This window comes from Canis lupus, chromosome 22, assembly GCF_048164855.1.
Source record: "Canis lupus baileyi chromosome 22, mCanLup2.hap1, whole genome shotgun sequence".
NCBI classification, from domain to species: Eukaryota; Metazoa; Chordata; class Mammalia; order Carnivora; family Canidae; genus Canis; species Canis lupus.
In genome coordinates, this window is record NC_132859.1 from 54,757,795 (window position 1) to 54,773,234 (window position 15,440).

The window sequence follows — 15,440 nt, forward strand, 5'->3', positions numbered from 1 at the left end:
AATACTATGAAAGATTATACGCTAACAAACTGGGAGACCAGGAAGAATTGGAGAGATCCCTAGAAATGTGCAAACAATCAAAACTGAAATAGGAAGAAATAGAAATGTGAACAGACCCATAAGTAGCAAAGGAATTGATTCAGCAAGGCACCTGGGTGCCTCAGTGGTTGAGCACCTGCTTTGGCTCAGGTCACGATCCCAGGATCCCGGGGCATCAAGTCCCACATCAGGCTCCACACATGGAGCCCCATTTTCCCTCTGCCTATACCTCTGCCTCTCTGCGTCTCCCATGAATACATAAATAAAATCTTTAAAAAAGAAAAAGATATAAAGATAAGAAAGGACCCAAATAAAATCACAAACGAGAAAAAAGAAATAACAACCAACACTAGAAATACAAACATTTATAAGAGAACATTATGAAAAATTATATGCCAGCAACCCCAAACCTGGAAGAAATAGATCAATTCCTGGAAATATATAACATAACAAAAATGATGAAGAAATAAGAAACTTGAACACACAGATAACCAGCAGAGAAATTGAATCAGCAATCAAGAATCTCCCAACAGGAGATGCTTATATCAATAGAATAGAATGGAAAGCCGAAACAAGATACAAACCTGTAACTCTATGGTCCATTAATCGACAACAAGACAGGAAGGAATATCCAATGGCACAAAGAGAGTGTCTTCAACAAACCCTAACCCTGACCGCAGGATAAGAACAAATGGTGTTGGGAAAACCAGGCAGCCACATGCAGAAGAATGAAACTGGACCACTTTCTTACACCATATATATAAAAAATAAATTCAAAATGGATGAAAGACCTAAATGTGAGACCTGAAACCATACAAAGAAGAAAAGATAGGCAGCAACATCTTTGACATTGGCCATTGGATCTTCTTTCCAAATATGCATCTGAGGTGAGCGAAACAAAAGCAAAAATCCTATTGGGAGTTCATCAAATTGAAAAGCTTCTGCAAAGTGAAGGAAACAAGCAACGCTAAAATGCAACATACAAAATGAGAGGAGATATTTGTAAACAACACGTCCAATAAACAGTTAGTATGCAAAATACGTAAAGCAAATATAAATCTCAGCATCCTAAACACAAATTATCCAACTGCAGATGGGCAGAAGACATGAATGGACTTTGTCTCTGTCAAGACATCCAGATGGCCACCAGACACACGGACAGACAGTCAGCGTCACCCATCATCAGGGAAATGCAAACCAAAACCACAATGAGATGTCACCTGACAGCCGACAGAATGGCTAAAATTGACAACACAAGAAACAACAGGTGTTGGTGAGGCTATGGGGAAGGGGGAGCCCCCTTACACTCCTCGTGGTCATGTGAACAGGTGCAGCTACTGTGGAAAACAGTGTGGAGGGTCCTCAAGAAGTTAAAAGTAGAAGTACCCTATGATTCCAAAATTGCACAGCTAGGTATTTATCCCGAGGATATAAAAGTAGTCTCTTAGATTCAAAGAGGGACACAGAGCCTAGTGTTTGTAGTGACGTTATCAACAATAGCCAATCTGTGGATACAGCCCAGATGTCCATCGACAGATGAATGGGCAGAGACGATGTGGTAAATATACACACTGCGACATCACTCGGTCATCACAAGGGATGAAATGAAGCCATTTACAATGACGTGGGAGAAGTGGAAAGGACTTATGCTCAAGGAACTCAGTCAGTCAGAGAAAGATACCAAATACCATACAATTGCATTCACATGTGAATTTTAAGAAACCAAACAAACTGGCAAGGGGATCGATAGGGTGGGATGAGAGAAGCAAACCAAGAAACTCACTCTTAACCACAGAGAATAAACTAATAGATACCAGAGGAATGTGGGGGGGATGGGGAATCAGGCGATGGGGATAGTGGAGGGCACCTGTGACCAGTACCAGGCGTTGCATCCAAGGGTTGAATCAGTATGTGGTAAACCTGAAACTATATCATACTGTGTTTACAAACAGGAATTCAATAAAAGTTTAAAATAATAATTGTTAGTATTGATGAAACATGTGTGCACAAGAGATAAAATCAGAAAGGCAACTGAAAATCCAAATAAAGAGTATTTAGAGCCACAAATCCCCTCCTTAGCTCAGCTCGGGAGAAGCCTGCCATGTCTTTTCTGACCGCAGCAGAAGCCTGGATTTTGATTCTCTGGGGAGGCCACTGACTTGTTGGAGTCAAGCTATCTTTGAACCCAAAACCTAAATAGTGTGCATAAAACTAAACTGCCCAAGATACTAGGAGTCCCAGTGCACGCACAGGCCAAGACCCAAACTCTAACCATACACAGACATATCCCTAACCCTACACTTAAGCCTAATGTTAACCTAAACCTTAAACAAGACCTATCACTAATCAAAGACCAAACACAAACCCCAAGACCGAAACACATTCACTGAACCTACAGGCCAAGCTTCACCCTAACTCCTAAACCTATTCTTAGGTTTCCTTAACCCTGACCCCTACCTTAAATCTAACTCTAACCCTAACCTCTAACCCTAACCTTAATGTATTCAAATCCTATTCTTAACCTTATCCTGTACCCTAATCCTAACCCTCTAATACTAACCCTATCTCATACTCCAAACTGTACCCTAACCCGTACCCTAAAACTAAACCCTAACCCACTGCCTAACCCTATCTCTTACCATTTTTCTAAAACCGTACACTGACCCTACCCTGACCCTGACCTGACCATTACCCCTAACCAAACACTAACCCTAATCCTAACCCTACCACCCACCCTAACTCTAAACCTAGCACTAACTTTAACCCTAACCCCTAACCCTAACAACTAACCCTAACTCACTCCCTAACCCCTAACCCTAACTGCAAACCTAATCACAACCCTAACACTAACCATAACCCTAACCACAACTCCTAACATCCTGCCCTAATCCCTAAGCCTAAACCCTAACCCTAACTCTAAATCCTGTCCCTAACCCTAACCCTAACCCCTTTCCCTAATCCCTAACCCCCATCCAACTCCTAACCACTCACCCTTACCCTTATCCCTCACGCTATCCTCTAATCCGTAACCATAAGCATAATCACTAACACCTAACATCTAACCTAACGTAACCACCAACTGCCTCCCCTCCCCTGACCCTACCATTCATTCTACCCATTCACTTACCCTGTGGTTCTGAGTAGTCCCTTCTGATGTGGACGTGGCCCCCAATGGCGCCTCCAGAGTCCTCCAGGGGGTCCTGTGGAAGCCAGGATCCTGTGCATGTGGACGTGGCCCCACGTGTTCCTGAGTCATAGTCAGCGGGTCCTGAGGACGCTGGGTCTCCTGTCACTGTGGACTATGCCTCACATCCTCTGGAAGCCTCACAGCAGGTCCTCAGGAGGCCGAGGGCTCCTGTATGCCTGGACATGGCCCCATGTCCCCCAGAAAACTCACCGCGGGTCCTGAGGGGGCTGTGGGCTCCTGTAAGCATAGACACAGCCCCATATATCCCGAAGCCAAAGGGCAGGTCCTGAGGAGGCCAGAGACTCCTCTCAGTGTGGATTCGGCACCCACATCTTTCTTACGCCTCACCACAGGCACTGACAAAGCTGGGGTCTTCTGTCTGCATGGAAGCATCCCCATATTTCCCGAAGTCTACACCGGGGGTTCTGAGGACATCAGCGTCCTGTTGTGTGGGCGTGGCCCCACGTCCTCCCATAACGTCACTGCGGGTTCTGAGGAGGCCAGGGCTCCTGACACCGTGGATGCGGCCCCCACCTTCCAGAAGCCTCAACTTATGTCCTGAGCGGCCCGGGAACTCCTGCCAGAGTGGACGCGGCACCACAGCTTCCTGAAGCCTCCCTGCAGGTCCTGAAGCAGCTCAGGTGTTCCTGTCAGGGTGGATGCGGGCCCACATCTTCCTGAAGCCTCACCGCGGTTCCTGAGAAGACCGGGGCTCATCAGCGTGGATGCGTTCCCATGTCCTCCTCAGGCCTCCCCAGCACAGGTGGGCTCCTGTTAGTGCAGGTGGACGAGGCCTACTGACCCTCGCGGCCCTTGGACAGTGCCTGGGCTCGGGCGCCTCCTGTGGGACGCTCAGGCACTGCAGGAGGCCATGCAGGAGGCAGCGTCCCCGTACACGGGGCCACAACTGCCTCCTTCCAGGCTCCAGCTGAGGCCTATGAGCTTCGGAAACGACTCACTGAAACAGAACCCAATACCCGGCTTCCTCAGAAATACTTAAGGACAATGATTAGAGCCCACAGGACACAAAAAGAAATGTGTACCAGACTTTAACCACGCCCTGAAAAACTCACTCAACCCTCCTCCTCTGTGGGCGGGACCGCAGGCTGGTGCAGCCGCCCTGGAAACAGTGTGGAGGCTCCTCAGGAAGTTACAAATAGAGCCGCCCTGGGACCAGCAGGTGCACGGCCTTAGCTCAGCCCGAAGATACAGATGCATGAGACTCGGGGACACCTGCACCCCAATGTCCACAGCAGCAGGGTCCATAGTAGCCACCTTGTGGGAGGAGCCTTGGTGCCCTCAGGCAGATGATGGATAAAGAGGATGGAAGATAGATGATGGTCATAGATGATAGATAGTTAGATGATAGGAATGGTACTCAGCTATCAAAGAGAAGAAAATATTGCCATTTGCAATGATGTGGATAGAACTAGAGGGATCATGTTAAGTGAAATAAGTCAGTCAGGAAAGAAAATTACCGTATGGTTGCATTCATAGGTGAAATTAAAGAAGCAAAGCAGATGGGCATCTGTGAAGGGAAGGAAAAACAAATAAGATGAAAACAGACATGGAGGAAAAAAAGACTCAATCACAGGAAACAAACTGAGGGTCGCTGGAGGGGAGGGGAGTGGAGGGACAGGGTAACTGGTAGATGGGCATGAAGGAGAGCACGTGATGTCATGAGCCCTGGTGTTATCTCCAACTGGTGAATCCCTGAATTTTACCTCTGAAAGTATAATACACTATACTCTTAATTAATTGGGTTTAAATTAAATTAAGTTTAAAAAATCAGTTGACGGTATCCGAGTGCATTTTCTTCCAGGCTCTCTATTCTGCTCCTTCAGCTTATGCCAGAACCACACCCCTGTGGGTTTGGTTTGTTTAAGTAGGCTCCATGCCTCGTCCACAGTTCAGCACAGGGCTAGAATTCATGACCCCGAGATCAAGACCAAGGGTGAAGTCAGGAGTCAGATGCTTAACCAACGGAGCCAGCCGGGGCCCGAGAACCACACTGCTTTATCCTGTGTCTCTGTGACATTGTTTGAAATAGGAAAGTGGAGGGAGGGGCAAGATGGCAGAAGAGTAGTGTCCCCAAATCACCTGTCCCCACCAAATTACCTAGATAATCTTCATCATCCTGAAAATCTATGAATTCGGCCTGAGATTTAAAGAGAGACCAGCTGGAATGCTACAGTGAGAAGAGTTCACACTTCTATCAAGGTAGGAAGAGGGGAGAAAAGAAATAAAGAAACAAAAGGCATCCAAGGGGAGGGGCCCCACGAGGTGCAGGGCTAAGGCCGGGGCGAGTGCCCCCAGGACAGGAAAGCTCTGTCCCGGAGAAGCAGGAGCTTCACCAATCTTCCTGGGTGGAAAGGCACTGCAGGGAGTTGGAGCAGGACGCCAGGATGGCGGGGATGCCCTCGGGCTCCCTGGAACACTAACAGACACCTGCGCACCCAGGAGACTGCACCATACCCCGCGGCCGAGCTCCCTAAAAGACTGCAGGGCCCACGGAGCTGCAGGGCCCACGGAGCTGCAGGGCCCACGGAGCTGCAGGACCCAGAGCAGCTCGGAGGGGCTTGGGTGGCGGCTCTGCATGGAGGGGGCTGCGAGGCCAGGAGCAGCTCGGAGAGGGCTCCAGCAGAGGAAGAGGATCCCTGCGGAGAGGGCTGCGGGGCTCTGGGACCAACTCAGAGGGGCTCGGGCGGCAGCGCCGCGGAGGCGGCTGTGTGGCCGGGAGGGGGAATCCAACAGCGTAGGCACTTGAGCACAGGGTGCCAGGACACAGCCCAGGATTTGGCCTCCCCCTGGGACAGGCAGAGCCCGGGAAGGCCCACGACAGCTAGGACGCTTCTGCCCAGAGCTGAGCAGGTCAGCGTCCCAGCCTTGGCACCTCCAGGTCCTGCAGAGGGAGAGCTCCATAGTTACTGTGGGAGCTGAATCCAGGGTTCCAGAGCTGCCGGCGTCACTGCGATGGTTCCTCCTGGGGCCTCACGGGTTAAACAACCCCCACTGAGCCCTGCACGAGGCAGAGGGCAGAGCAGCTCCCTCAAGAGCTAACACCTGAAAATCAGCACAACAGAACCCTCCCCCAGAAGACAAGCTAGACGGACAAGTTCCAGGGGAAGTCAACGGACTTAAAGTATACAGAATCAAAAGATACTCTCCCGTGGTTTTTTCTTTTCTTTTCTTTTTTCTTTTCTTTTCTCTTCTCTTCTTTCCTTTTCTTTTCTTCTTTCTTTTTGATTTGTTGCATCCCCCACCCTTTATTCCTTTCTTTCTTTTTCTTTCTCTTTTTCTTTTTTCTTCCTTTTCTCTTTTTCTCTTTTCTTTCCTTCTTTCTCTCCTCTCTTTTTCTCCTTTTCCCAATACAATTTTTTTTGGCCACTCTGCACTGAGCAAAATGAATAGAAGGAAAACCTCACCTCAAAACAAAGAATCAGAAACAGTCCTCTCTCCTAAGAGTTACAAAATCTAGATTACAATTCAATGTCAGAAAGCCAATTCAGAAGCATGATTATACAGCTACTGGTGGCTCTAGAAAAAAGCATAAAGGGCTCAAGAGACTTCATGACTGCAGAATTTAGATACAATCAGGCAGAAATTAAAAATCAATTGAATGAGATGCAATCCAAACTAGAAGTCCTAACGACGAGGGTTAACGAGGTGGAAGAACGAGTGAGTGACATAGAAGACAAGTTGATGGCAAAGAAGGAAACTCAGGAAAAAAGAGACAGACAAGAGAGCAAGAAGACAGATTAAGGGAAATAAACGACAGTCTGAGGAAGAAAAACCTACTTGTAATTGGGGTTCCTGAGGGCACCGACAGGGACAGAGGGCCAGAATATGTATTTGAACAAATCCTAGCTGAAAACAATCCTAATCTGGGAAGGGAAACAGGCATTCAGATCCAGGAAATAGAGAGATCCCCCCCTAAAATCAATAAAAACCGTCCAACACCTCAACATTTAATAGTAAAGCTTGCAGATTCCAAACATAAAGAGAAGATCCTTAAAGCAGCGAGAGACAAGAAATCCCTGACCTTTATGGGGAGGAGTATTAGGGTAACAGCAGACCTCTCCACAGAGACCTGGCAGGCCAGAAAGGGCTGGCAGGATATATTCAGGGTCCTCAATGAGAAGAACATGCAACCAAGAATACTTTATCCAGCAAGGCTCTCATTCAAAATAGAAGGAGAGATAAAGAGCTTCCAAGACAGGCAGCAACTAAAAGAATATGTGACCTCCAAACCAGCTCTGCAAGAAATTTTAAGGGGGACTCTTAAAATTCCCCTTTAAGAAGAAGTTCAGTGGAACAGTCCACAAAAACAAAGACTGAATAGATATCATGATGACACTAAACTCATATCTCTCAATAGTAACTCTGAATGTGAACGGGCTTAATGACCCCATCAAAAGGCGCAGGGTTTCAGACTGGATAAAAAAGCAGGACCCATCTATTTGCTGTCTACAAGAGACTCATTTTAGACAGAAGGACACCTACAGCCTGAAAATAAAAGGTTGGAGAACAATTTACCATTCGAATGGTCCTCAAAAGAAAGCAGGGGTAGCCATCCTTATATCAGATAAACTAAAATTTACCCCAAAGACTGTAGTGAGAGATGAAGAGGGACACTATATCATACTTAAAGGATCTATTCAACAAGAGGACTTAACAATCCTCAATATATATGCTCCGAATGTGGGAGCTGCCAAATATATAAATCAATTATTAACCAAAGTGAAGAAATACTTAGATAATAATACACTTATACTTGGTGACTTCAATCTAGCTCTTTCTATACTCGATAGGTCTTCTAAGCACAACATCTCCAAAGAAACGAGAGCTTTAAATGATACACTGGACCACATGGATTTCACAGATATCTACAGAACTTTACATCCAAACTCAACTGAATACACATTCTTCTCAAGTGCACATGGAACTTTCTCCAGAATAGACCACATATTGGGACACAAATCGGGTCTGAACCGATACCAAAAGATTGGGATTGTCCCCTGCATATTCTCGGACCATAATGCCTTGAAATTAGAACTAAATCACAACAAGAAGTTTGGAAGGACCTCAAACACGTGGAGGTTAAGGACCATCCTGCTAAAAGATAAAAGGGTCAACCAGGAAATTAAGGAAGAATTAAAAAGATTCATGGAAACTAATGAGAATGAAGATACAACCATTCAAAATCTTTGGGATGCAGCAAAAGCAGTCCTAAGGGGGAAATACATCGCAATACAAGCATCCATTCAAAAACTGGAAAGAACTCAAATACAAAAGCTAACCTTACACATAAAGGAGCTAGAGAAAAAACAGCAAATAGATCCTACACCCAAGAGAAGAAGGGAGTTAATAAAGATTCGAGCAGAACTCAACGAAATCGAGACCAGAAGAACTGTGGAACAGATCAACAAAACCAGGAGTTGGTTCTTTGAAAGAATTAATAAGATAGATAAACCATTAGCCAGCCTTATTAAAAAGAAGAGAGAGAAGACTCAAATTAATAAAATCATGAATGAGAAAGGAGAGATCACTACCAACACCAAGGAAATACAAACGATTTTAAAAACATATTATGAACAGCTATACGGAAATAAATTAGGCAATCTAGAAGAAATGGACGCATTCCTGGAAAGCCACAAACTACCAAAACTGGAACAGGAAGAAATAGAAAACCTGAACAGGCCAATAACCAGGGAGGAAATTGAAGCAGTCATCAAAAACCTCCCAAGACACAAGAGTCCAGGGCCAGATGGCTTCCCAGGGGAATTTTATCAAACGTTTAAAGAAGAAATCATACCTATTCTCCTAAAGCTGTTTGGAAAGATAGAAAGAGATGGAGTACTTCCAAATTCGTTCTATGAAGCCAGCATCACCTTAATTCCAAAGCCAGACAAAGACCCCACCAAAAAGGAGAATTACAGACCAATATCCCTGATGAACATGGATGCAAAAATTCTCAACAAGATACTGGCCAAGAGGATCCAACAGTACATTAAGAAAATTATTCACCATGACCAAGTAGGATTTATCCCTGGGACACAAGGCTGGTTCAACACCCGTAAAACAATCAATGTGATTCATCATATCAGCAAGAGAAAAACCAAGAGCCATATGATCCTCTCATTGGATGCAGAGAAAGCATTTGACAAAATACAGCATCCATTCCTGATCAAAACTCTTCAGAGTGTAGGGATAGAGGGAACATTCCTCGACATCTTAAAAGCCATCTATGAAAAGCCCACAGCAAATATCATTCTCAATGGGGAAGCACTAGGAGCCTTTCCCCTAAGATCAGGAACAAGACAGGGATGTCCACTCTCACCACTGCTGTTCAACATAGTACTGGAAGTCCTAGCCTCAGCAATCAGACAACAAAAAGACATTAAAGGCATTCAAATTGGCAAAGAAGAAGTCAAACTCTCCCTCTTCGCCGATGACATGATACTCTACATAGAAAACCCAAAAGTCTCCACCCCAAGATTGCTAGAACTCATACAGCAATTCGGTAGCGTGGCAGGATACAAAATCAATGCCCAGAAGTCAGTGGCATTTCTATACACTAACAATGAGACTGAAGAAAGAGAAATTAAGGAGTCAATCCCATTTACAATTGCACCCAAAAGCATAAGATACCTAGGAATCAACCTCACCAAAGATGTAAAGGATCTATACCCTCAAAACTATAGAACACTTCTGAAAGAAATTGAGGAAGACACAAAGAGATGGAAAAATATTCCATGCTCATGGATTGGCAGAATTAATATTGTGAAAATGTCAATGTTACCCAGGGCAATATACACGTTTAATGCAATCCCTATCAAAATACCATGGACTTTCTTCAGAGAGTTAGAACAAATTATTTTAAGATTTGTGTGGAATCAGAAAAGACCACGAATAGCCAGGGGAATTTTAAAAAAGAAAACCATATCTGGGGGCATCACAATGCCAGATTTCAGTTTGTACTACAAAGCTGTGGTCATCAAGACAGTGTGGTACTGGCACAAAAACAGACACATAGATCAGTGGAACAGAATAGAGAATCCAGAAGTGGACCCTGAACTTTATGGGCAACTAATATTCGATAAATGAGGAAAGACTATCCATTGGAAGAAAAACAGTCTCTTCAATAAATGGTGCTGGGAAAATTGGACATCCACATGCAGAAGAATGAAACTAGACCACTCTCTTTCACCATACACAAAGATAAACTCAAAATGGATGAAAAATCTAAATGTGAGACAAGATTCCATCAAAATCCTAGAGAAGAACACAGGCAACACCCTTTTTGAACTCGGCCATAGTAACTTCTTGCAAGATACATCCACAAAGGCAAAGGAAACAAGAGCAAAAATGAACTATTGGGACTTCATCAAGATAAGAAGCTTTTGCACAGCAAAGGATACAGTCAACAGAACTCAAAGACAACCTACAGAATGGGAGAAGATATTTGCAAATGACATATCAGACAAAGGGCTAGTTTCCAAGATCTATAAAGAACTTATTAAACTCAACACCAAAGAAACAAACAATCCAATCATGAAATGGGCAAAAGACATGAACAGAAATCTCACAGAGGAAGACATAGACATGGCCAACATGCATATGAGAAAATGTTCTGCATCACTTGCCATCAGGGAAATACAAATCAAAACTACAATGAGATACCACCTCACACCAGTGAGAATGGGGAAAATTAACAAGGCAGGAAACAACAAATGTTGGAGAGGATGCGGAGAAAAGGGAACCCTCTTACACTGTTGGTGGGAATGTGAACTGGTGCAGCCACTCTGGAAAACTGTGTGGAGGTTCCTCAAACAGTTAAAAATATACCTGCCCTACGACCCAGCAATTGCACTGTTGGGGATTTACCCCAAAGATACAAATGCAATGAAACGCCGGGACACCTGCACCCCGATGTTTATAGCAGCAATGGCCACGATAGCCAAACTGTGGAAGGAACCTTGGTGTCCAACGAAAGATGAATGGATAAAGAAGATGTGGTTTATGTATACACTGGAATATTACTCAGCTATTAGAAATGACAAATACCCACCATTTGCTTCAACGTGGATGGAACTGGAGGGTATTATGCTGAGTGAAGTAAGTCAGTCGGAGAAGGACAAACATTATATGTTCTCATTCATTTGGGGAATATAAATAATAGTGAAAGGGAATATAAGGGAAGGGGGAAGAAATGTGTGGGAAATATCAGAAAGGGAGACAGAACGTAAAGACTGCTAACTCTGGGAAACGAACTAGGGGTGGTAGAAGGGGAGGAGGGCGGGGGGTGGGAGTGAATGGGTGACGGGCACTGGGTGTTATTCTGTATGTTAGTAAATTGAACACCAATAAAAAATAAATTTAAAAAAAAAAGAGGGAAACTGAGGAAAAAGGAGACACACAATTAAAGACCAGGAAGACAGATTAAGGGAAATAAACGACACCCTGAGGAAGAAAAACCTACGTGTAATTGGGGTTCCCGAGGGCGCCAAAATGGACAGAGGGCCAGAATATGTATTTGAACAAATCATAGCTGAAAACAATCCTAATCTGGGAAGGGAAACAGGCATTCAGATCCAGGAAATAGAGAGATCCCCCCCTAAAATCAATAATAACCATCCAACACCTCGACATTTAATAGTGAAGCTTGCAAATTCCAAAGATAAAGAGAAGATCCTTAAAGCAGCAAGAAACAAGAAATCCCTGACATTTATGGGGAGGAGCATTAGGGTAACAGCAGACCTCTCCACATTGACATGGCAGGCCAGAAAGGGCTGGCAGGATATATTCAGGGTCCTCCATGAGAAGAACATGCAACCAAGAATACTTTATCCAGCAAGGCTCTCATTCAAAATGGAAGGAGAGATAAAGAGCTTCCAAGACAGGCAGGAACTGAAAGAATATGTGACCTCCAAACCAGCTCTGCAAGAAATTTTAAGGGGGACTCTTAAAATTCCCCTTTAAGAAGAAGTTCAGTGGAACAATCCACAAAAGCAAGGACTGAATAGATGTCATGATGACACTAAACTCATATCTGTCGATAGTAACTCTGAACGTGAATGGGCTTATTGACCCCATCAAAAGGCGCAGGGTTTCGGACTAGATAAAAAAGCAGGACCCATCTATTTGCTGTCTACAAGAGACTCATATTAGACAGAAGGACACCTACAACCTGAAAATAAAATATTGGAGAACCATTTACCATTCAAATGGTGCTCAAAAGAAAGCAGGGGTAGCCATCCGTATATCAGATAATCTAAAATTTACCCCGAACTGTATTGAGAGATGAAGAGGGACACTAAATCATACTTAAGGGATCTATCCACAAGAGGACTTAACAATCCTCTACATATATGCCCCGAATGTGGGAGTTGCCAAATATTTAAACCAATTAATAACGAAAGTGAAGAAATACTTAGATAATAATTATCTTATACTTGGTGACTTCAATCTAGGTCTTTCTACCCTCGATAGGTCTTCTAAGCACAACATCTCCAAAGAAACGAGAGCTTTATTTATTTTTTTAATTATTTATTTATTTATTTATGATAGTCACAGAGAGAGAGAGAGAGAGGCAGAGACACAGGCAGAGGGAGAAGCAGGCTCCATGCACCGGGAGCCCGATGTGGGATCTGATCCTGCGTCTCCAGGATCGCACCCTGGTCCAAAGGCAGGCACCAAACCGCTACGCCACCCAGGGATCCCGAAACGAGAGCTTTAAATGATACACTGGAGCAGATAGATTTCACAGATATCTACAGAACTTTACATCCAAACTGAACTAAATAAACATTCTTCTCAAGTGCACATGGAACTTTCTCCAGAATAGACCACATACTGGATCACAAATCGCGTCTGAACCAATACCAAAAGATTCAGATCATCCCCGGCATATTCTCAGACCATAATGCCTTGAAATTAGAACTAAATCATAACAAGAAGTTTGGAAGGACTTCAAACACGTGGAGGTTAAGGACCATCCTGCTAAAAGATGAAAGGGTCAACCAGGAAATTGAGGAAGAATTAAAAAGATTCATGGAATCTAATGAGAATGAAGATACAAATGTTCAAAATCTTTGGCATGCAACAAAAGCAGTCCTAAGGGGGAAATACATCACAATACAAGCATCCATTCAAAAACTGGAAAGAACTCAAATACAAAAGCTAACCTTACTCATAAAGGAGCTAGAGAAAAAAACAGCAGCTAGATCCTACACCCAAAAGAATAAGAGATTTAATTAGAATTTGAGCAGACCTCAAGGAAATTGAGACCACAATAAATGTGGAACAGATCAACAAAACCAGGAGTTGGTTCTTTAAAAGAATTAATAACATACATAAACCATTAGCCAGTCTTATTAAAAAGAAGAGAGAGAAGACTCAAATTAATAAAATCATGAAAGAGAAAGGAGAGATCACTACCAACACAAGGAAATACAAACGATTTTAAAAACATATTATGAACAGCTATACGGAAATAAATTAGGCAATCTAGAAGAAATGGATGCATTTCTGGAGCCACAAACTACTAAAACTGGAACAGGAAGAAATAGAAAACCTAAACAGGCCAATAACCAGGGAGGAAATTGAAGCAGTCATCCAAAACCTCCCAAGTCACAGAAGTCCAGGGCCAGATGGCTTCCCCGGGGAAATCTATCAAACGTTTAAAGAAACCATACCTATCCTACTAAAGCTGTTTGGAAAGATAGAAAGAGATGGAGTACTTACAAATTCGTTCTATGAAGCCAGCATCCCCTTAATTCCAAAACCAGACAAAGACCCCACCAAAGAGGAGAATACAGACCAATATCCTTGATGAACATGGATGCAAAAATTCTCAACAAGATACTAGCCAATAGGATCCAACAATACATTAAGAATATTATTCACCATAACCAAGTAGGATTTATCCCCGGGACACAAGGATGGTTCAACACTCGTAAAACAATCGATGTGATTCATCATATCAGCAAGAGAAAAACCAAGAACCATATGATCATCTCATTAGAAGCAGAGAAAGTATTTGACAAAATAGAGCATCTATACCTGATCAAAACAGTTCAGAGCGTAGGGATAGAGGGAACATTCCTCGACATCTTAAAAGCCATCTACGAGGTATCCCTGGGTGGCACAGCGGTTTGGTGCCTGCCTTTGGCCCAGGGCGCGATCCTGGAGACCCGGGATCGAATCCCACATCAGGCTCCCGGTGCATGGAGCCTTCTTCTCCCTCTGCCTGTGTCTCTGCCTCTCTCTCTCTCTCTGTGACTATCATAAATAAATTTAAAAAATTAAAAAAAAAGAATTAGGAATTAAAAAAAAAAGCCATCTACGAAAAGCCCACAGCAAATATCATTCTCAATGGGACAGCACTGGGAGCCTTTCACCTAAGATCAGGAATAAGACAGGGATATCCACTCTCACCACTGCTATTCAACATAGTACTGGAAAAAAAAAAAACATAGTACTGGAAGTCCTAGTCTCAGCAATCAGACAACAAAAGACATTAAAGGCATTCAAATTGGCAAAGAAGAAGTCAAACTCTTCCTCTTTGCTGATGACATGATACTCTACCTAGAAAACCCAAAACCCTCCCCCGCAAGATTGCTAGAACTCATACAGCAATTTGGTAGCGTTGCAGGATACAAAATCAATGCCCAGAAATCAAAGGCATTTCTATACACTAACAATGAGACTGAAGAAAGAGAAATTAAGGAGTCAATCTCATTAACAATTGCACCCAAATCATACGATACCTAGGAATAAACCTAACCAAGGAGGTAAATGATCTATACCCTAAAAACTATAGAAAACTTCTGAAATAAATTGAGGAACACACAAAGAGATGGAAAAATATTCCATGCTCATGGATTGGCAGAATTAATATTGTGAAAATGTCAATGTAACCCAGGCAATGTACACGTTTAATGGCAATCCCTATCAAAATACCATGGACTTTCTTCAGAGAGTTAGAACAAATTATTTTAAGATTTGTGTGGAATCAGAAAAGACCCCGAAAAGCCAGGGGAAATTTATTTTATTTTATTTTATTTTATTTTATTTTTTATTTATTTATGATAGTGACACACAGAGAGAGAGAGAGGCAGAGACACAGGCAGAGAGAGAAGCAGGCTCCATGCACCGGGAGCCCGATGTGGGACTCCATCCCGGGTCTCTAGGATCGTGCCCTGGGCCAAAG